The following is a 22,743-nucleotide window of genomic DNA, read 5'->3' as shown; positions in this document are numbered from 1 at the left end:
GCTCCTGCCTGGTCCAGATAAGAAGTCTGAGGAGGCCTTACCCACAGTTCCAGTTAGTAAAAGGACTAGAATTTGCAACTTCTGATTCTTAGTCTAGTTTCTTTTCTATTTTAAAACACTGTCCTCTCTTTGATGATATAGTAAGTAAATCTGAACTATTGCTAATTATTACGGAATTATTCTATAAAAATAATTTTGAAAGTATCTAAAATGCTGAGTAATATATTTAAATGTTTCATTTACTCATCGAATATATAATGAAGTATTAAATTTCCTTTATCACTTCATGCTTTATAGCTATCTTACTGATGAATGTTAAATGTTCTCAGGTGAGATGAAAAAATAAAAGCCGCTGTAAATATCCCAAAACAAAACAAAAAAATGAGGTTGCCACTGGTGAAAGGAAAATTTATTTCTCAAGAGTTTACATTTTTGAATAAACAAGATCTTAAAAGCACAGTTTTTTAAAAAACTAGTACTCCTGTCTTAACTTCCATGCCACTTTCTTTGTCTCTTCATCCTGAGTCCCCTCCCTCTGCTATTTGTGTTGGCAATTGGGCTTGGCTGACATCCAAGCACCTATAGAGCTGGCTATTCCTGGGGATGTTGGCCCTAGCCTCCTGGGGTATTGCCTGAGAGAGGCTCTTGAGGTCATGACAAAGAAGCTAAAGTTAGAGATGCTTATTGAAGAAATTCTGCCAGAGTATATGAAATGTAAAACCTAGGCCACTGACCAGTTTAGCCTCTATGCAAAGAATGTAAGGCAGTTGGAAATTTTTATCTTTGTTATTCCCAGTGGTTCCCTTTCCGACTCCCTGCCCCCTATCTACCCTTTATTTCCTCTCAGAGTCATAAACCATGTGACCAGAGCTGACAGAAATGCAGAAATTCCTAGAGGAGAGGAAGGAGAAATGGCATCAAGTCAGAATGGCATGGTTTAGAGGAAAGTGACCAGGGCAGGAAGGGGATGAAGGGTGCCAAGCCAAGGTGGAGGGTGGAAGGCAAGTCAAGTTCCCATTCAGGCAACGAAGAATGTCACGGGGGTTACTAATCAAACAATGAGAATAGCACTGCTAAGGGGCAACGGGGTTCTTAGGTGGAAGGCCTCCCTAAGAAGAATCCTCCACAGCAGACTCTTCCCTGGAGAAAGCGGAGGACAAGGAAGCCATGCCTCTTAATTGCTGACTGGGGTGCAATTATAGCCTATGACTCTAGCCCTGAAGTGAGTTGTGCAGCTAGGCTGTATGGGGTGGGTGTTTGAGAAACTTGGTTCAGATGATCAAATGGGCACCTACAGGATGAATCCATGATCCAGGCATGGTATTAATGGGAACTCAAAATTTTCTAGGCTCTATTTGCTGGTTGGCTACTGTGCCAATATTTTGTTGGCCCATGACCACAGTAGGGTTGATCCTAAGATGTAAGATCCTATTCTATATTGAGGGTTGGGATCAGCAGAAATGATGGATAGTCTTTTTCTGCTACTTCTTCAGCCTCTATAAACTGTGCCCTGGGAAGAGTAGCTAATATTACTAATTAGTGACTTAACACAAATTTATGCCAAAGTATTGCTTCCTTAGTGGGGATACTCACAATTTGTGTCTTAATTATAGAATTAAAAGTGTCCCCACTTCATGGAAGAAAGGAGGGAGGCAGAGTAGGGAAACTATATCTATTCCTCAAGTAACCTAAGATAATGATTGACCTTATATTATTAGTAGGGACATGCAGTTGGTATTCTTGTCCTATTATTTGTTTAATAAACCTTTATTACTTATTATGTGTAGGATGGAAGGGTTATTAAAATGCTTTGCTTTCCTTGAAGAGTTCACAATCTTAAGGAAAAGACACAGCCAAGCAACATTTTACTCTGCTTACTGATGTACAGAGTAAAAAGTTGCTGTGTAGGCAGAGAAACAGTTCTCCAGGCTAGAACTATACATGCAGAAATGCCCAGGAACTGAATAAGCAAAAGGATCAAGAGTTAAAAATTTATTTTACACCTTTTCCTATATTTTTAATGAATTAACTATGTTTTTTAGGCTGAACATATGGTTTTTTGCTTGTTTCCATAGTTTTATAAGTAAATTTTTTTCTAAAAATCTCAATTTGCTTTTTAACATTGAAGATGATTATTTATATTCTTTTTTTTGATTATTTATATTCTTGATAATAGACACCATTTTAAGGCTCTCAGCATCTATGCTTAAGAAATAAATCTAAATCTATGAGGTACACAGACTGAGCAATTAGGAAGTACTTTAAGTCTATTACTTTTGAGAATAGGAATCAAAGTGTGGCACTGGGTTCCCCAGCACTCTGTCCTCCTCACTATATGACAACTATGTATTTTTGCTGAAAGGGAAAAGGACACTTAGTGATATATATTGAAACAAAGGTTGGTGGAATCAAAATCCAAAAATATTTTGACCAACTCAAATAATAGACTGATGCCAACATGGAATTTAATGGAGATAAAGTTGTCTAATTACTTCTTCTCCCCTCCCGACCACTATCCCACAAACAAACAAAAATCAGAAAATAATTTGTGAGCGCAGAATAGGTTGATGAGGTGCAATTTAGCAGCAGTCACATAAAATCGACTTGCATTTTACTTGAGGCAGTAATATAGGTATGCTAAAAAAAAAAAAAAAAAAAAATCTCCAAACCAACAGGACCTTAGGATTCCCACTAGAATGAGGGAAGCACTAGTCTTGCTTTCTGATCCATCTTTTCTGGGTACCTTTATTTAAAACTGTAAACAAATCATTTATTATCAAATACTCACCCATGTTTTATGTATGTCTCTCCAGGAATAGAGAATATTTAGCCTAGAGCAAATAGGTATGAAATAACTGTATTCAAATATCAATTGTATTCTTTATAGCTTCAAGGTAAGCCTCAGACCAGCAAGCAGGAACAATATGGAAAACAAATTTTGGTTCATTATAGAAAGCTCAACATTCCAATAGTCAGAAGATGAGATATATCACCTTGGGAGGTAATGAGTTCCCTCTTCCTGTACTGTGGGACAAATATGACGAATGAGCATTGTTTGGGAACTTTGAAAGACAAAGTCTCAGATGAAGTAGCAATGACTAATACCTGTATAGCATTTACTGTGGCCCTGGCACAATTCTAAATACTTTACATGTATTACTTCATTCAATCTTTATAAGTACCATATAAAGGTAGAGCTCTTTCATGGATACAACCCCCCTTTGGCATCTGTCTCCAAGATTCATGCTCTTAACAACTTTAATACAGTGCATCTAGCATGCTTACTATTATGTACTTGGATACAGAATCTCATTCACTGATAGCATAGAATTTCAAGGGAGTTGATAGGAAGTTCAGATATTTTCTCTACCACTTTGATTACTTTTAATGCCCAGTTTTAGATGCTTCCAGTCTGATAAGAAATTAATGACCAGAGGTTATCCACTGTTAGTTCCTTCTCACCACTTCCATTTTGGTCTTGGAACAAGCATGTAGTACAACTGAAGACAGCCAGGGGATGGTAAGGAAAAAGGAGTGGGATGCTGAAGAGGTGCTCTTATTGAAAACAGGGAGCAAATTGGGCTTGTTGCCTTTTCTCAAGTGTCAATTTCAGAAAATATGACAGTCTTGGAGCAGATTCCTTTCCATTTGTTAGGGAACAGGACAGTGTGCATTTTGTTTCTGCAGGTTTACTCATCCTTCAATCTTTTCCTTTCTAGTCCATTATGTATAGCTTAGTAAGTCTTATAAAAAAATCCATGATACTTTCTACAGGATACAAGGTGAAATATTCAAATTTCCATAAAAAATCTCTGTAAGTTGACAGAATTTCCTCAGGGAATGAGATGTCTCATGATAGAATGGTCTGTTCCAGGCATTACAAATTCTACTTTCTCTTTTAGTGGACAAGGTAGCAATACATTCAGTTTATTGCCAAATAGCCACTTTATTTTGATCTATGAACTGAGATTTCTCCTTTATAATGTTAATGAGAACCACCAACCATAATAATATGTCTCATAGGCATTTTTATTCTAAACTGAGAAACCTAGAAAAGTAGTTTAGATATTAGTATGAAATAGAAATTACTGAACTCCCTTTACAGAGTTTCAGCACTTATAAAAGATAGAAAGCAAATCTGTGATATCTGAAACATATTTCTTCTGGATTTATAAATTCATGAAATTGAAATTGCTGTGAGATGTCTAAGGTCATCAATAATTTTCTATGTGAGCACACACAGTACAATGATTTAGTATGGATACAGTTTCTAATATTAACAGGATTAATAGTTCATACTTGTAATTCTCCACAAATGGGAAGATTAAAAAAAATGTTAGCCCTTCTGTAACCTCTAAGGCACAGTGATAGTGAGACAGAAATTAGGAAAAGAGAAAAGTGGGAGAGACAGAAAGGATAATCCACGAACTCAGGGTTTTTCTATGACTTTAATAAAATAAGTCAGACTCTCGATGAGATCTGACCTTTGGAAATTGTTAGCTTGACTCCAGGGGGATGTCGAGAGGATTAACTAGCTGAGGCTTGCAGAGTGATTTCAAGGTTCTTTGTGTGTTATTTTATTTCTTGGTTCACCAGTTAAGTTCCCTTTTAATTTGATCATATTTAACAGGATGCTAGAACCACAATGGGAGATTCAATAAACATGGGTTCCATTATTAAAACCACAAGCTATTGTTTGGGGGGGAAAGATTGAGGTAGTGTTAAAAGCGTAGGGGCAATTTTGTATGGGGGCATGTTATTCTGTAGATAACCAGGTTGAATTCCTTTACTTTGAGAAGAAAGAAACTGAAACATAAAAGAGATTAATTGATTTTCTCAGTATCAAACAGTTGACTGATGGTGTTGACAGATTTCCAGTGGCGTTGGACCCTAGCTCCAAAGTACTTGATCATCTCTGGCTTTATAATCTAAAGATGCTATTAAGGTTTAAAAGCTGAGTGGGATGTGATTGGAGAATGTTTTCTAATTATTCTGTTGGTGAAAGGCCTGGGTGCTTTGTCTCTCTTGTCACTGAATTTCAAATTTTAATATATTGTTCAAATGGGAAAAAAGCGTTTTTAGGAATACCTCTTTCCCGTCATTTATTTAATCATTAATTCTTTATTCATCAGTTGCTATATGTTGATCAATTTGGGGGAATGGAGCCATAGATCTGAACTCCGTGTTGCTTTCTGTAGCTTGTCAGAGGAATTAAAAATTACCTCTTTGTTGAGAGATTGTCTAGCAGAAGTCTTAGGCATAGGGGTACAGGAACCGTATGCTGTACAGTACAAATCCTGACTGTACCCTTGACTAACTTGCCTAAATCTTTGGTAGTTTTGTGAACTGAATGAATTAACATGCGTAAAGCATTTAAAACCCTAAGCACATGATGAAATCACATAAATGGGTTTTTGTTGTTATTGTTTATTCCTTGCTATATTTTTCTTCACTGACTTTGTAAAATCATATGGTGAATTCATGCAAGTTTTGCAGGGAAATGAAATGAAGGGAAATTAAATTATTTAGATAATATCTTTTATGTCTATGTAATCTCCATACTGCCTCTACCTCCTTTCCTTCATTTCCTATGTACGGCTTGGAAAGCTAGTTTCACCCACTATCCATAGGTGGGCAGGACTGGCTTTCTTTGACTTGCATTTTCTATTATAGGCAGCTGTAATCTTCATGTCATAATATTCAATATAATGAAAAAGAAGTCATGAATACAAAGCAAACAGTCTTTATGGAGAAGTTGCTATGTGTCGAGCACTGGCCCTAAGTATTGATATATACAACTGTGAGACTGGCATTATGATTCTCATTCCTACCATTTTAAGTGTGGGACTTCGCATACCATGTGCAAAGCATGACTGAAGACATAAGACTTCCAACATCTTCTGTGTGGTTAATATTCTTGCAGAAAGCAAATGCTCCTCTTTCCTTCTTTCCCCAGATATTTTTAAAACTAAATGCAGAAGGTATTCATTTGGGCACAACAATATTTAAACTTGACAGTTGTTTAAGGCTTTTGTATACTTAGATTTGAATTTTTAGTTTGCTTGAGGGTTTTATTTTATTTTTGGTTGAAGAATTAGTATGAGAGCCTATCTTTCTAGAATTTGAATGCTTACTGCCTTTTTGTCTTCTTTTTCATTTATTGTGATCAAGATATTAGGCTTCAAGATACTGAAGTAGATAACTGGCAGACTGTCAAACCATTTTTCTGGTTCTTTGTGTACTTTGGTTTTTTAAACAAATGAATTAAAACTTACTCTTGACATGATCAAAGCATGATATATGCACATATGGAAATATCACACTGAAAGCCATACATTTTTACAATTAATAAACACTAATAATTATAGTTACTAATAATTATAATTACCCACATCAGACAGGGTCCAATCAAGAGGTAGAAACCATATAGTTATTTGAAGAGGAAAAGTTTAACATAAAGAGTTATTAACTATATCAGATGGTGTTCTATAAAAAAGATTAAGATAACTCAAAAGAATACTCTTGGGCCCTAAGAGGATATCCAAGTAAGGAACAAATGTGAGAAAGAACCCTTGTCCTCAAGACTGGAATTTAAATCACTCAAGAAAAGGTATGGTTGTGGACCACTAGATTGCAAAGAAGTTTGTTTGGTTGCCCAGGCCAGAACTGGTCCATAGAGGCTGAGCAAAAAATAAACACTACCTCAAAGTGCAAGGGGACTGAGGCTGAGAAGCTGACGTTGGGGGTACTTGTGGGGTTCATTGGAAAACTGTCAATAGGGATGCCCCTGAGATTTGATGAGAAACCATCCATACACATGCCACAGCAAGTTGGGGGTGAATGTTGCTGAATAAACTCCACACTTGCATATGGCAGCCATGAGATAGGAACAAGAACCAAATGGAAAACAGTAGGACTAGGAAGAAAAGCCCATTCTAGTTGTAGTGCCTTTTTGGTTCCCTGTACTGACAAAGCTTGACATTGTGCTCACTAGAAAATAGAAATATTTTGTTGTTCCAGTGCAATTTTTACAGAGCAGACAATAAAAATGATTTTGGATTAGGGAGGAAATATATATTTAGATGGTACACTTTTGAATGCAGTGTTAGTTTTCATTATATCTGCTACATTAACATTCCATGGTAGGTTTTTTTCCACCTAAATTTATTTAATTTATTTATTTATGTATTTTAAAATTTGTTCTAATTAGTTATACATCACAGTAGAATGTATTTTCACACATTTTACACAAGAGGAGCACAACTTCTCATTCCTCTGGTTGTACATGGTGCAGAGACACACCGGTAGTGTAGTCACACATGTAATATAGGGTAATAATGTATGTCTCTCAATAGTAGTTTTTATTCAAGTATAGTAACTTTATTATTTGAAGGTTGGTGAAGCAGGTTCTAACTGTAAAATATCTTTCTGAGTTTAGTGCCCACCAAAGTCTTAGCACTCCCCAATACTCTTTGACTAATATCTAAAATAGGTTAGTCTTTTTTTTTTTGTAATATAAGAATTTGACCCCACTTAAAATGTAACTACTTCATGAAGGATAACTATTGAACTATTGACCATTGAACCTTAAGATGATTGGAGATAGCAAATCCTTCCCAGAGATTGAGAAGTCTTTAACTGACACTCTGTATCTTAATCACCGTTTCCTTTCAAAACTTATTACACATCATTTCAAACCATTTTGGTGAACTTCCAGATTACTCTCTCTTCTGGCCACAGAAACGTAGCTAAGGCCTTGAATGCAGTACTCCTATTTGAACATATATTGTTATGCTTTGGATGTGAGGTGTCCCCCAAAAGCTCATATGTGAGACAATGCAAGAAGGTTTAGAGGAGAAATGATTGGGTTATAACATCCTTAACCTACTCAGTGAATTAATTCCCCAGATTGGATTTACTAAAGGTGGGTAAGGTGTGGTTGAAGGAGGTGGGTCATTGGGGGTGTGCCTTTGAGATATATATTTTGTATCTGACTGAAGGAGTCTCTGATCATCCTGTGAACTGCTTTCCTCTGCCACACTCCTCTGCCATGATGGTTCTGTCTCATCTTGAGCCCCAAGAAATGGAGTTCACTGTCTATGGATTGAGACCTCTAAAACCAGGAACCCCCCAAAATTGTTCCTCCTCTAAAATTGTTCTGGTGAGATCTTTTAATTAAAGCTGAAAAAAAAAAAAAAAAACTGACTAAAACATACATTTATGTTAACTAGAAGAGTTTACTTGTCTTTATGTAAAGAGAAAATTTGTTTATATTTCTGACATGTTAAGATACAATAAGAAGCTACAAAACTTCAGATGTTTTATAATGGAAGATTGAAGATAGAGAAGTTCATTTCTTCCTCTAGAAAAATAGTAAAAAATTTAAAAAGATGACAAATTGACTTTTAAGGTTAATTTATAGTTTGTTAGAGGTAGGGTTCATGAAGTTTGTGCAATTATGATATATAGCATTTAAATTAATAAGCAGTAGATTCCTCTTTCCTACCAATTAACCAGCTTATTAGATGTTTTGGTTTGGTAGTGCCACTGTACCAAAATACCACAGGCAGGGCAGCTTAAACAACATGAATTTATTTCTCACAGTTCTGTAGTCTGGAAATCCAAAATCTAGGTGCCAGCAGGTTGGTTTCCACAGAAGGCCATAAATGAAGAACCTGTCCAGGCTTCTTTCCTTGGCTTGCAGATGAATGTCTTTTTGCTGCTTCTGTGCAGGCCCATCCCTACCTCTTCGTCTGTCTAGATTTACTCTTCTTAGGAGGACACCAGTCTAATTGGATTATAACCACTTAAATGAACTCATTTTAACTTGATCACCTCTTTAAAGGCCCTTTCTTTACATACAGTCATATTCTGAAGTAGTAGGGATTAGAGCTTCAACACATGTGTTAATTTGCTCTGCTGCACTCAACAATGTGGGTCATTTCTGTGATAACCCTCTTCTCTTTGCTCTGTTTTCAGCATCAGCTCCAGGCCAGCTTCTTGCCTTTAAACTTTTCTACGTAGGAGTCTCTCTACCCTACTAACTTGAGTGGATAGTAAATACTGGTCAGAGGTTCTCTCACAGCCCTTCCTTTCATTCAGCTGATGGGTTGTGAGTATGCTGAGTACGCTTCTGAAACCTAGCATGAGACAGGTAGGGAAAATGCACAGTGTTCTCTCTAAACAACCTCCGCCCCCACTATAATCCTGTTGGAGTCATCATTTTGCCTCCTTCTATTTTGGGGGTTGAATTTCTGGACCAGCCTTTTTGGATGATCTCTTTGAAAATTCATGGACAAGGTGGGTTCTTAATACTGTTCTCTGCTCTAGGCCTTCAGATGACAAACAGAAGCAACAGGAAAATCCTGCTAATATCCTTATACACATCAGTAATTTTATTATTGAGACAATTTAAGAACAAAGTTTAGACTTTGGCTATATGTGTAAGTAGAACAAGACAGTTTGATATATGGATTTGTTTCTTCAGGTATTGCTTCAGTTCATACAGTTGGACTAGTTTGGTGAATAGAATATGTCTCATCATTTTCATCAGTCTTTCAGGGTGTTTCCCACAGGCAGGGAAATGGATAGATTGGGGAAATGGGAGCTATTTTGCAGACTAGGGCTGATAGAGAAGATTTAAAGTTTCTTAAGCTTTCTTTCAGAGAAATCTGACTCAAAGGGCACTGTATCTACCTCTGATCTTTTGTGTTCTTGATCCCCAAACAATGGCATTCTGATCTACTATTTTCCTGATTTTGCTATGGTTGCCAGACTCAAACAGCCTATGCTCCTGAGCTATTTCTGCTTTACTCCTGATTTTAATGATCATGCTTCTGATCATGAATGTATCATCTGGGCTTGATTGCTGCTCCTCCCTTGCTTGACTTGTATAGTTTGTGGCCTTGTGATTGCTTGACTCCTATGATTCAACTCACCATCATGACTCAGCCGGAAGGACCCTGCCTCTGCTTTCACAGCTTGCCTAACAGTAAACAATTCAAAAGTTAATCTACAAATTTAATTCCAAAAGACTTTTCTTTGGTTTCATCTCAACTGTCATTGAAGCAGTTTTAAAACATGGGGAAAAGCAGTTTTGCCTTCTCTACAAAGTCAACATAATTTCTTAAAAGATGGCAGAATTAGATCTGACAGAGACTCAGACATTTGCTCTTCTTCTAGGTGCTTATACTGTGTGGGCTGCTTACAAATGCAGCCTACTCTGAATAAAGCTGTCTGTAGCAACTTGATAGAGATCAGAGATTCATATTCTGGAAAAACAGAAAAAATAAAAAGCTCTTTTTGTTCAGTCTGGCATTTCCTCTATAGATAGGAGAGAGGATTGGCATAACTTGGACATAACAGAACCTATCAATGTTAGCCACAGGTAGGAGAAAGAAGATGAGATGGTGCAAAAAGACATAGAAACTGGCCTTCCCGTGTATCTACATGTGTATCTACTGCACTGAGCTTAAAAAGGAAGATATGCATGAGGTGGTTTAGGTAGGTATCAATTTTCAAACTTGATGCTGTAGTTTGGATCTTATATATCCCCAAAGGCCCATGTATAAAAAAGCTTTGTCCCCAGGGTGGCACTATTGGGAGGTAGTAGAACCTTTAGGAGATGGAACCTAGGGGAAGGTTCTCGGGTCAATGAGGGCCTGTCCTTAAAAAGGATTGTGGGACCCTGGTCAATTTCTCTTCTTTGCTTCCTAGTCATAAGGTGAATGGCTTTGCCTTGCCACACACTTCTGCTATGATGTGCTGCTTCAAGAATCAGCATTTAAAATTTTTCTTCTGTTCATTGTTATGTACAATCAGCATTGCAAATTCTGCAGTATTTTATTTCTTTTAAGATATGAAGAGGAAAAATAAGTATTTACAATCTACAAAAATCATTTCTATTATTGCATAAGTATATGCTATATAAATGAATATGAAAACTACAGTAAATATTTAATTAGAAATATATATGTATATATATTTTACTGCTAGGAACCATAATGAAGGGGAGCATGAATTTGAAGGTCATATATATATTTAAAACTACAAATGAGGTATTGTGTGTTGTCATGTTGTTGAAATTTCCTATAGCAAACAGATACTCAGAAGTATAAATTGGGATTAAGGCCTGGATCTGCTCTGCTCTGCGACCTCCTGCTAGTGATTAACTGTTGTTGAAACTGATGAATGCGTGGGTGAAGGTGAAGAATGGGTGTTAATTAGACTGCCTTGAAGTGGAACAGCTCCACAAAAGGCTAATCTTGGAAATGTGGAGATTCTTTTTATTACCTTAACACCTAGTTTGCAAATCCCAATGAAGGAAAGGAGCAAGAAGCTAACTTTTATTGGATGCCTATTCTGGGCTGGGTTAGGCTTTCTCATTTCTTTTTCACAACTATTCTGTGAATTAGGTGTTTTTCAAAAGATAATGTGGGCTCAGAGATTTGGACATAGATAATAAAGGGCAGATGCAAGGTTTGAAGTCAGGATCAGGGTGTATAATTCTTCATACATATCTCATGAGGGCTGATGGACTTGCTGTAGCATGAATCGCGTATGAAATATATTTTAAGAAGCTGTGTTTTATATAATCACTTTTGGCCATCTTTGTTTCTTCTCACTTCTCATCTCCTTTCATTCTTCTTCTGTTATTTCTTTGGCTATTCCCATTCTTCTTTCCCTGTGCAGCTGAGATGTCAAATGCTAGTTTGACTTCTAGATCCTTGTGGAGTTTCTTGGTTTATAATCGTGGCCTTGTAATCTCTGGAAGTTTAGGTGGAGGGTCAGATTGGTCCCAGGTCTGAAGACACCCAAGAGTTCAAAAAGAGGCATTTTCTTTATCCGAGGTTTAAGTTAGACCCAGGGGGAGTTGGAATAGAATTGTAGGCTCTGTTGGGGCTCAGAACATGAAAACTCAAAATAGGGTGCCCTGGAAACTGAGATCACAGCTGGAGTAGGAAGGTCACTCGCTGATTGACCTTCAGTCAGGTTTCCCTGTAGGAGTAGAAGTACATATGATCATAAGAGGGGATTTATTTGATTGGATTATATGATCAGAGACTGAGTAGTCCCATAATGGCTGTCTATAGACTGTAGAGCTGGGGAGATCAGTAACTGTTTATTCCAAGAAACTGAAAGCCTCAGAAAAAGAGGACTGAATGATGCAGCCTAGGCCAAAGCTGAACCACTCTCATCCCCTGAGAGTTGCTGGTGCAAGTCAATGTGCAAAGGCTGAAGAATCTAGAGTCTGATGTTCTCAGACAAAGGCAGTAACAACAACCAAAAAATGTACCTGCTTGAGAAGGGTTGAGCAAGTATGAGCGAGTATGAGCTTCCCCTTCTTCCACCTTCTGTTCAATCTGGTTCCCCAGGCAATTGGATGCTGCCGCCCACTTTTAGGACTGGTCTTCCCCACTCAGTTTGCTGAGTCATGTGCCAAATGTCTCTGGAAACACCCTTACAGACATACCCGGAAATGTTCTTTACCAAATTTCTAGGCGTCTCCCAATTCAGGCAAGTTGACAACCAATATTAACTATCACACTGGCCTTCTCCTGCCTTCTTCCTCTAAAAGTTGAACATAAAAGAATTCTTTGACCCACTTTCCCTAAAAGTAGGAAGGAAGACACTTATAGGACAGTTGTCCTGCCTTACACCTAAAGGGAAAGAATATCAGGCAAAAAAGTCATGAAAAATCTGAACGCATAAGCCTTTCTGAGTGCCCCCACCTTCAGTTGATTGCCATTGGATTAGATCCTGTGTTCGCTAGCATATTTCTGCATGAGTGTCCATAAAAAGACATAAACTTCCCCAGATGTTTATTTCTGAAAGTTCCTGTGTTAATGAATCATTTATTAAATAAATTTGTGTATTTTCCCCTTGTTAATCTGTCTCCTGTTATAGGGGTGTCAGTCATGAACCTTAATGAGGAGTGAGAAGAGAAATATTCTTTACCCCTACAACTATCACATTTGACTTACAGGTTAGTTCAGGCTTAACTCTCAATAGTTAACATCATGAATTCCTGAGACTCTGTATTTCTTAATTATTAATGGGACCTTGTTCTCAAAGGTTCATTTTAGGTCTTCCTCTTCCCTGTGATTTGGTGTATTCAAGACTGCTTAAATCACTAAGGGCAGACTTAGGGGAAAACTTTTTGACAGCAGTTACATGAAATGGACCCTAAAACAAAAGTTATAGTTTGGCTGGATCTGAACTAGATAAAGTTCTAAATATGAGAAATTCTATAAAATATAGTGATTAAAGATGTTGACAGGATTTGTAAGATGGATTCAGTAATGGAAGCAGTCTTGTGGTGGTCTGGGACAGCTGTGTGGACACATGACAGTCACAAGCTACGGTTTCAATACTGAACATGGTGTGAGCATTTGTTAATCCGGGTAAGGGTGAGAAAAGTGGAAAATACAGTTTTGTAACTAGTCTGAAGTTCAGTGCATAACCTGGGGCTCTCCCCACCTCCACCTCCAGTTTAATGTTTGACTTATTTCCTCTTTTTTTTTTTTCTATATCAATTTTGTTTAATCTTTATGTCAACCTAAAATTTTTGGTGGTTGGCTTTCCATTTTGTAGATAACACTCAGAGAAGTTAAACAAATTACCCAGAGTTGCACAGCTAATGTGTTAAGAAGTAGGATTGAAACCCAAGTTTCTCTTCAAAGCCTTTGCTTCTTTTCTTGACTGTCAAATAGCATGAAGAGTTCTCCAAAGTCCAGATCTCTGTGGTGTTTACGGTATCCCACATTACTGCACTCAATCACCTACAGGCATTTTCCTCCTCTCATATACATATAAGTAAGAGAGGAATATGTTTTATTATTTCTTTTGGACTACCTGGAATTCCTTGGTTTATCATTCATCACCATTAAAAAACACTTGAGTATTTTCCACTATTAGAGGGATTCTTTCTATTCATTAAAATCACTTGCTGTCATCTATTTCTTCCATAGCCCTCTGCAGCTGTGGTGGTGGTCTCTATCTTCTCATAGGTCTTGACACAAACACAAACCAGAACCAGTTCTCTATGGTCAGGGCTAAACAAAGTCCCTTCAATAAAGGAGAATCTCAAGAGGGGTTTGGTGATATTGATACCAATCTTGAAGATTAAACACTCAAGGAATGCCAAGGTGTAAGAGTAGAAAGCAAATTTTATTTAAGAGACAGGAGAGAGAGAGAGAGAGAGAGGGAGAGGGAGAGGGAGAGGGAGAGGGAGAGGGAGAGAGAGAGAGAGAGAGAGAGAGAATCTCCTCAGGAGAGGAGCCAGGGATCTAGAGGTGGTGTGGGTGGTAGTGGGGGTGTCTTGCATTTTTATAGACCACCACCTACTTTCTTTCCTAAGGACGTGCCCAAAAGACAGAAAAAAGTAGCCCCAGGGGGTAATCACTTGTGTTGGAAAGTGTGATCCCTCCCTTCCCCTGAAGGTGTTAGCAACCTTAGCAACTGGTTGATGGGGGAAGTTCTATCTACCCATTTCCTTTCCTTTGATAATCAGCTTCCTGTCCTTTGCGCCAGTCTCAATATTGCTAGTCATACTTCATCCAATTAGAGCCAAAAAGATAAAAATCTGGGAAAAAGCAAGATCATCCATAACTTAGGAACTTAGAAAGATAAAAGTTGGCTGGAAAGTGTTGGGACTGATCAGGGCCTGGCTGATGAGAAAATTTTTGCTCTTGTTTCACAATGGCAAGAAATGTATGTGTTTATTTTATAACTTGCTCCTTTGGTCCCCTTTCAGATGTATTGAAATAAATAAGATATCCAATGACTGCAAAATTGTGTCACCATAATTGTTGACTTATTTTTTTCATCTATTCTTTTTTTCATTGGTGCATTGTAATTATACATAATAGCGAGATTCATTGATTTCCTCTTTATTCAGAGTTTATATGAAACAATAATAATGACAATAATAATATTTGTGATTCATTAGATACACAAATGTTCTAGGTATTTTGTTATGTTCTGGTATACATTAGCTCTAAAGTTTAAAGTTCATTAAAAAATGACTTATTGTGGCTACATAGTGCCAACTTACATCTTTTACTTTATATCCTGAAGCAGATGTGTCATTTCCAGAGACACTAACATCATTATTACCAAGCTTTCTCAGAATTGTACTTGGGTAGGACAGTTACTGAAGTTGAAGATGTGACCCTTGAATGGGGAAATACAGCCATACTCTGTTTAGGAGTCTACACCAAAAAGACTAAGTGCTACAAGTAGTGTTGGCAGGGTCTGACCCAGTTCCTTTGCTTCCAGGTATAGTCAAAAAAGCGCACGCATGCGCGCGAACACACACACACACACACACACACACACACACAAAGAACCAATGTTGGTTCACAGATCATCTATTAGATTGATGCATTTCCTGAGCAGGTATTTTTGATGGGGAAACTATCCTATCAAGTAATCAGGAACTTTAAAAATACACAAACTTAAAGCAGACTTTTGTCTCCCAACAAGGGAATGTATATCCCTTCCAGGTGTTACATCAACAAAAGAACAGATATGGTAAGCAAAGTTCCTGCTGGAGTTGGTCACAACTCAGTCTTTTGCCTGAGTTTTGTGTAGCACACCTCCTGAAACAACTGTTCATGACACTGCTTATACAAGGTACAGTACTGCTTATAAAATAAAGGGATGAAAGTGTTTTTCACCTTGAGAGTCTTTACATTGGATGTTGCAACTCATGGGTAGGAGTAAAAAGTTCTCTCTTCCTAATGTGAATCCCTAAGAAGAGCATCAACTACAACTACAACAAATCTATGTCCACTTTTGGTAGGTTAACCAGTGACTTTTGAATTGCACAGCAAAATTTATTGTGAACTCTAAGGTTTGGCCAGAATGACCTGAGAGTTTTCAGAGGGTGAAAGAGCAGCTACGTCTTGGAGGGTAGACTTTTGTTCTACTGCTGGGGAAACTGAATGGCAAATGCAGGTATTTAAGGCCAGCAGGAGAGGAAGAAGGACAGATGATGATCTCTGGTCTGAGAAGTGTGTTACGAAGTCTTGATAAGTGACTGGATATTAGGTCATGGGAAATGAAAATATCTTAATACATTAATGTGAAATCGATACCTGATCCAAAAACAAAGTAAACAGAATTAGTCATCTTCATGTATTCTCTTGTTTCATCATGCTTGCAAAATAGTGTTGTTAATCTACTTAGTCGAATTGTCAGGCAGAGGCTGCTGTTAGGAATCCCAAACTCTGTAATAGTCTATTTCTTTACCTTAAAGGTAGAGAAATATATTAAATATGTTTTGGAAAAAAAGCGTGGGGTGGGGAAGGGATTTATCTGTAATCTTATACCTCTGATATTTTCTTTTTAGTTTTCCCCCATTATGTAATATATTCAGTTGCAATTATGTATATGCAATTTTGTGCTCTACATTTCCGTTTATTTTTCTCATGTATTTTTTTATATTTCTCAATAGTTTCTGTAAATATCACTTATAACAACTGCAAAATATTCCTTTTAGTAACTGCACTGCACACTTTAGTTAACTATGCTTTAGTTAACTATTTTCTTATTGTTGGATATTTAATCCGTTTATTAGATTCTTTGTTATTTATTTGTTTGTTTGTTTGTTTATTCTAGGGATTGAACCCAGAGGTGCACAACCACTGAGCTACATCCCCAGCCCTTTTTACTTTTTATTTTAAGAGAAGGTCTTATTAGATTGCTTAAGGCCTCACTAAGTTGCTGAGGCTGACTTTGAACTTGTAAACCTCCTGTCTCAGCCTCCCGAGCCACTAGGATTACAGGCATGCACCCCCACACCCAGCTAGATATTTTACCTTTTAATAAAGGAAATAAGGCTATCTCATTAAGATACCCTAGGTCTTTGGAAATCATTCTATTTCATTTAAAAATATTTTTTTCCTGCTTTTTACCTTTCAATTAATGGCCTATGCTTTTGTCTTACAGCCTTAAAATTTGTAAAATGAATATAATTACTAAAATTATATTGGTGATTAAATATTAAAGGAGAGCTTTTCACTCCTTGGTGGCTATTGGGATCACTTATGGTGCTTGTTTAAATGTATATTTCTGGCCTCTGTTTTCAGATGTTCTGATTAATTTGACCTGGGGTGTGGGCATTCTCATGTAGAAGTTTATAAAGCACATGTAGATAAACACTTTTCAGAAAAATTTAGGATACCTTTTTAGCAAAAATGCTAGTAGAATTAACCATAGAATTCTGGAGGTTCTTGCGTTCAGGTAAACTTTTGGAGGCAACTTGTGTAGTTGTGTGATTTTTGTACCGATAAAACTTCAAGTCTAGTTTGGCTTTATGTTCAAACTCACCAGGCAGCAGACAGGAAGTCAAGGCTGAAAGAAAGAAGAGAGCTCATACCTCTGATCTGGAAGACAGAAAAGATGGGGAGACCTGCCATCTATGTGTGTGGGTTGGCAAGGGGTGGGGGGAAGGTGATAAGCAGGACTCAAGGTCCACACTGTAGTCTACTTTCTAGCCACAAAGTTATATGATAAGGAGACAGCAAACTTATTTGACTTCTAAAGAAATCTAAAAAGTGGTTTCAATAAAAAGAGTGTTTAAACATATCTAGTCAGATTTATAATTTGGTGGAACTAATGGCTTAAACTTATTCAGCATTTTTTTAAAAATCAGTATTTCTACCTTATCAGAATAAAATATCTGTATGTTTATCACACTTCCCCCAAAGGCATCAGAGAATAAATGTGTGATTAGAACCCAGTATGTTTGTATATGGTGTTCTCCTATTTTAGAGTGTCCATCATGAAACTCAAAGCATTTGTCAAACTGTTCTTTTCCTTTATTTCTCAAAATAAGCAATGAGTGGGCGGGTATCATCCCATTTTATAATCACAGAAAGAGAAGCACTGAAAAGTGAAGTTCTTTGCTTACACTCCCACTTTAGCTGACTGAGCTTTTTTATGGAATTGTTGAGGGATTGGTGTCATGCTTTTTTAGCCTTTTAAGTGCTACAGCAGACTTAGCCCTGCTGAAAGATAATTTTTTGTGGGTCCCTCATAATTCTATATGTTTTCAGAGAGGAATTCAAACCTTCCTTTTTTGATATTTTGTAAATATCAAAGAGGTATTTATAGAAAATGGGGCAGAAGAGATAGTGACTCTCTATGTAGCAAAGGACAAGCATACTTTCTGTCTAATATAAAAGATTCAAGTTCCCTAAGTTCAGGGTTCCTTTCCTGCACTGCAGTGTAGCATCTTTGTGGTCCCACCTGTGTTACCTCTGTGGGACTTGAGGACAAGGAAGAACTGACAAAAAGCATGCTACTCATGCTGCTTGCTGTGCCATCAGTTATAAAGTCCTTTGTCTTTGACCCAAGAGTCTTATGTCATCAGCCAGTGTCCAATTAAATGCACCACCCTAACTTGTTACTTAATCAACAGGGTGGAATATCATAGCGTTCTTAGTTCTTGACCAATGACTACTCAGTATACGCCGGGTCTTCTGACTGAATATTTATGACATTTGGCCCACAAAGTAGAGTCAAAGTATAAATAAGAGAAACCACATATTCTCTGGGAGAAAAAGATATGTTTTTGAGTTAACTGCTAATGAATATGGTTAATCTGCTTTGCATTTGAAACTGTGAATTCGGAGTCATAAACTTGTGTGAATAAGAAATGTCTTATTTATTTTCTATAAGTCGCTGAGGTGGTGGGTCTCCAACTTTATCTTCATTGTTTTCCTTTTATTTCCTCACAGAAATTTCAGTTTTCCCAGGAAGCGAAGGCAGAACCAGTGTGGCCCATTATCGTCCTGTCGTGCACTTTGTCTAAGTCATGTTGTCCCCTTGAAGCAGCCGACCCTCATGCTTTGGTGATAATCTTGGCCATGACTTCTCTACTGAGGAGCTACCCTGGGAGGGAGGTGAAGGTCTCAAGCTACTCACTCTTTTCAGATTAGGGGGAACCCTCTCTCTCTGTAAGGCCAATTGCTTTCTCATCATCCTCATAGCACAATATCTTCAAAGGGCTCCTAATTTTTTGAAAACAAAGTCAGGAAGGAAATACCTGGAGCACAGGAGTTCAAAGCATTTGGCTCTTTTTCTGGAAGGGAGCTGTAATGGGAAAATAATCTGAGAGTAAAGCACAATTTAACATTTAAATAAATTATTCTATCACACTGTGTTTTATGTCTCATCCATCTTTATGTTCTCTTTGGATCCTGTTCCCTAATAAAAATGGGTGACCAATTTTAGAGTGTTGCATGGATCATTTTAAGGATTTCAGTTCCAAGACAGCAGTCTGGTGTGGAGTTTAAGGAAAGAGGTGGTATATGGAGAATGAGCAAAATGAATAGGAAACTTTTAGGGTGGTCCCTTATGCTCTGGTCCTCTTTGTTCTCTTCAGCTAGTAACCTCTCCCTGTCAGGCTCTCAAGGTAAAAGCAACCAACAAAATGCATGCTTAGCCAACACTTTTCCATTCAAAGACTATGTAAATGACAATAAAACTCTGGCAGTATGTGCAGATTCTCTTGCATACTAGATTCAGAAAAGAAAATATGGTCTGTCTTGACTCTCACTGCTGTCAAGTGTTTAAATTGTCCTTCCAGCATATATTTAAAACACATTGTCATTGCAATGTTACCAAACAGTGAGCAAGTCAATGTATTTGAGACCACACAATGATTGACATTTTATAAGTCAAACAGAGAGACATGGAACCTCATTCTGTGACTGCTGTTTCCAGCTCTGAGGACTGTCGATACAGTTTTTGACAGTGTAGAGAGATGTGTAATGTTAGTTCACAACCACAAGCTGTGGAGTCACAAGGTAACCTAAGCTCATTGGTTGCTTGGCACATGTTTCCTTGAATGGGAGAGAACTGAGGCTAAGGACAGTGAGGTCATTAGCACATTTTCAAACAGTTGTTCTTTTTTATGTAAAAGTTGGGGTATTTTCTGATTTTATTATTTTCTGCCATTCACTTTATTTGGTGAGTATATCTTGAAAATATGTTCATGCCAGATCCAATGAGAAGGCACAGACCTTTGGGGTCACATGGTTATACATGGGTGAGCAAGGTCTTTGCCCTAAATGCAAATCATCTACCACGTTTCTCACACATCCTCAGAAGAATTCTATTAAGACCCAAGGTAGAAAATTAAACTTTCCCTAAAAATGAAAGGACAGACTAACCATCCTCTGTTAGAATGAAGTTCTATTTGAGCAGCTGCCCCAACCACACTTCAACTGAGGGTGAAAGATTTATTTTCATTGCTATATCATGAGCCATTGCAGAAAGCAGAAACTTTTATTTTAACCCTCACATTCTAAAAGGATAGCTTAGTGCTTGGTACAAAATACATGCTTGATAAATTTTAATTAAATGAGGAAATGAATGAATGAATGTCAACAATTGAATAATAGTGTGTATATATATATATATATATATATATATATATCAGTTTTCCTGGGTCTTGTTTTCTGAGGTTACTCTTTCTATTGACACTTTTTTTCCAGCTCTAATAACTATATTTCATTTTATTGCATCTTTTATTTATTTATTTATTTTTCTAATTAAGCTTACCATGGTTCATAGATCCTCAGAGAATAGCAAGATTATCCACTGAACATTGTTTCTTGACCCTCATTCTCTTAATAAGAACCTCTGGCAATGATTTTAACTTCCCCAAAGGGATGTTACATAGATTTCATATTATTTAGATGGAGAAAGAAGAGAACAACTGATCAATGAAATTAAAGCTTTTGCATAATTAGAGAAAAAATACCCTTTGCCTGGCACAACTTCAATCTTCTCTTTCACCAGCTGCTAAGTCATTTTCATATCCCTAGCTGCTTTCTCCAAGCACAAACACACCTGTTCTCCCAGTTCAGTACCCATTTTATGCTGGCTTCTTGTGAGCAGGAGATGTAAGTGTGTTTTGACTTGCATCAGGGAGCTGAATAACCATCTTTTTATTCTGAGATGACAGTAGTCCTCTATGGCAGAGGTAGGCAGCTGAATACTGGTTAACCTCAGAATTTTTCTCCTGAGACTCTTTGAGGAGTTCAGTTCACTTAGCTAACCATTTGTAGGATAATTACAAGTTTGAATTTCTGTCTCTGGTCAAGTTGTTTCTATATTTATCTATGGAAGCTCCTCTGGCCTGGCTGTACTTTATACAATGGTCAGACATTAGTGTCTTGTGGCCATTCCATAAACAATTAATCTTGTGCTTCCAAGTTCACTGGAGATGAAGTCACCAACAGATTGGGTGACTGGCAGCCAACATGGCATTTCTTGCCCTAGCATTCAAAGAAGGAACTTGATCTAATGCGTAAGGCTACACTATTAATGTGTAAATGAGAACAAAACAAAAGCCAGGGTCAGAGTTTGAGATTAAGGGATGTCAACATTAAAGTACTCAGTGTGCTGCTTGGCAGTATTTCACAAATGTAGTGTCTATTCCCATTCCTGCTATACTTTGATCTTTCCATCAGGTACAGATCAGTTATATGGAGTTCAATGGCTTTTGCATGCAACATCCTTAATAATTTTTACCACAGAATGCTCAGGGGCCACTGACTCATTTTTATGAAAATTGCTTATAGGTCCCTAACCCCAGTTGATTTATAATAGTTTCCAAAATAATGGTGTCATTCTGAAGATTTCTTTTCATTGTTCCACTCTATATTTCTCCCATCTGGTTAGTTCACCACTCATCTTAATTAGTAAAATGCCATCCTGTCTGGTTCTCCCTTGCCAGCAAGTCATTCAGTTCCCAAATTGCTTTTTCACCTCTATCATATAGTTTAGTTTTTTACAACAGGAAAACTGTAACATAGCACATTCTTCCCTTAACAGGGAAAAGTGAAATCCTCTACAGCAATGCTAATTAAGCAGAGTTTAACATTAGCTTTAATTTGAATCACCTCTCCTGAGACTTCCTAGCATATACCCAGGGTGTCATAAAATATGAAGCCACACTCCCTCTCAATTAGCATCCATTTATTTGGGAACAACACCAAGCAGCAATAAACAGGCACAACCTGTTCTTTTCCCTCAGATTCTGCCCAGCAGCAGGCTGCTCATTGGATGCTTGCTTCAGAAGCAGCATCCTCTTCTACGCAACTGGGTTAAACCAAATCAGAGCCAAGTAAAGGCATTTCCCTCTCAAATCTTATGTGTATTCTTCATTGTTGAGCTGTACTATAGCAATGGGTTAACTGTATAAATAACTTGCATTAAAAGGAAGAGTAAATCACTCTCAAAATGGAATTGGTTTGGCCAGAGGTAATCGTAAGCAGAAAGTAAACTGATGGTGAAGGATGCTGGGCATGAGATTGAGATTATGTTAGGTCTATCAATCCTTTTTCTTTTATTTTTTTTTTTAAACCATTTTTATCCCTGCAGTAATATCTCCACCTGCCATATCTAAAACCTCCAAACCTCCTCTGCCTCCTGCTGGCCAATGCTCCCATTTTTGGCCTTCCTGATCTCCCTCTATCAAAAAATTGTAAATGACTGGTATATGCCTGGTACTACTACTTTACTAGTTTTGTCTATAGTGTTTGTGTTAGATATCCCAGATAAAGATTTGTGTATGGGTAAGACTTTTAATATTGTCACCTTTTTATTTCACAAACATCAATCATCAAAAAGAACATTTATTTATTTTTAAATGACAGACTAAATTGTATGTATTTATCATGTAAAATATGATATTTTGAATAATATATGCATTGTGGAATACTT

At 37.3% G+C, this 22,743-nt stretch overlaps 1 long non-coding RNA gene across 1 annotated transcript in view; it reads left to right on the top strand.

Annotated features, from left to right (window-relative positions):
- Positions 1-22,743, top strand: part of LOC306656539 — a 79,360-nt gene that overhangs the window by 3,803 nt on the left and 52,814 nt on the right. The window lies entirely within an intron of this gene.

The sequence above is a fragment of the Sciurus vulgaris genome, assembly GCF_902686455.1.
Source record: "Sciurus vulgaris genome assembly, chromosome: 3".
Lineage (NCBI taxonomy): Eukaryota > Metazoa > Chordata > Mammalia > Rodentia > Sciuridae > Sciurus > Sciurus vulgaris.
Note: the sequence above shows the minus strand (reverse complement) of the source record. Positions and strands in the feature narration are given on the sequence as shown.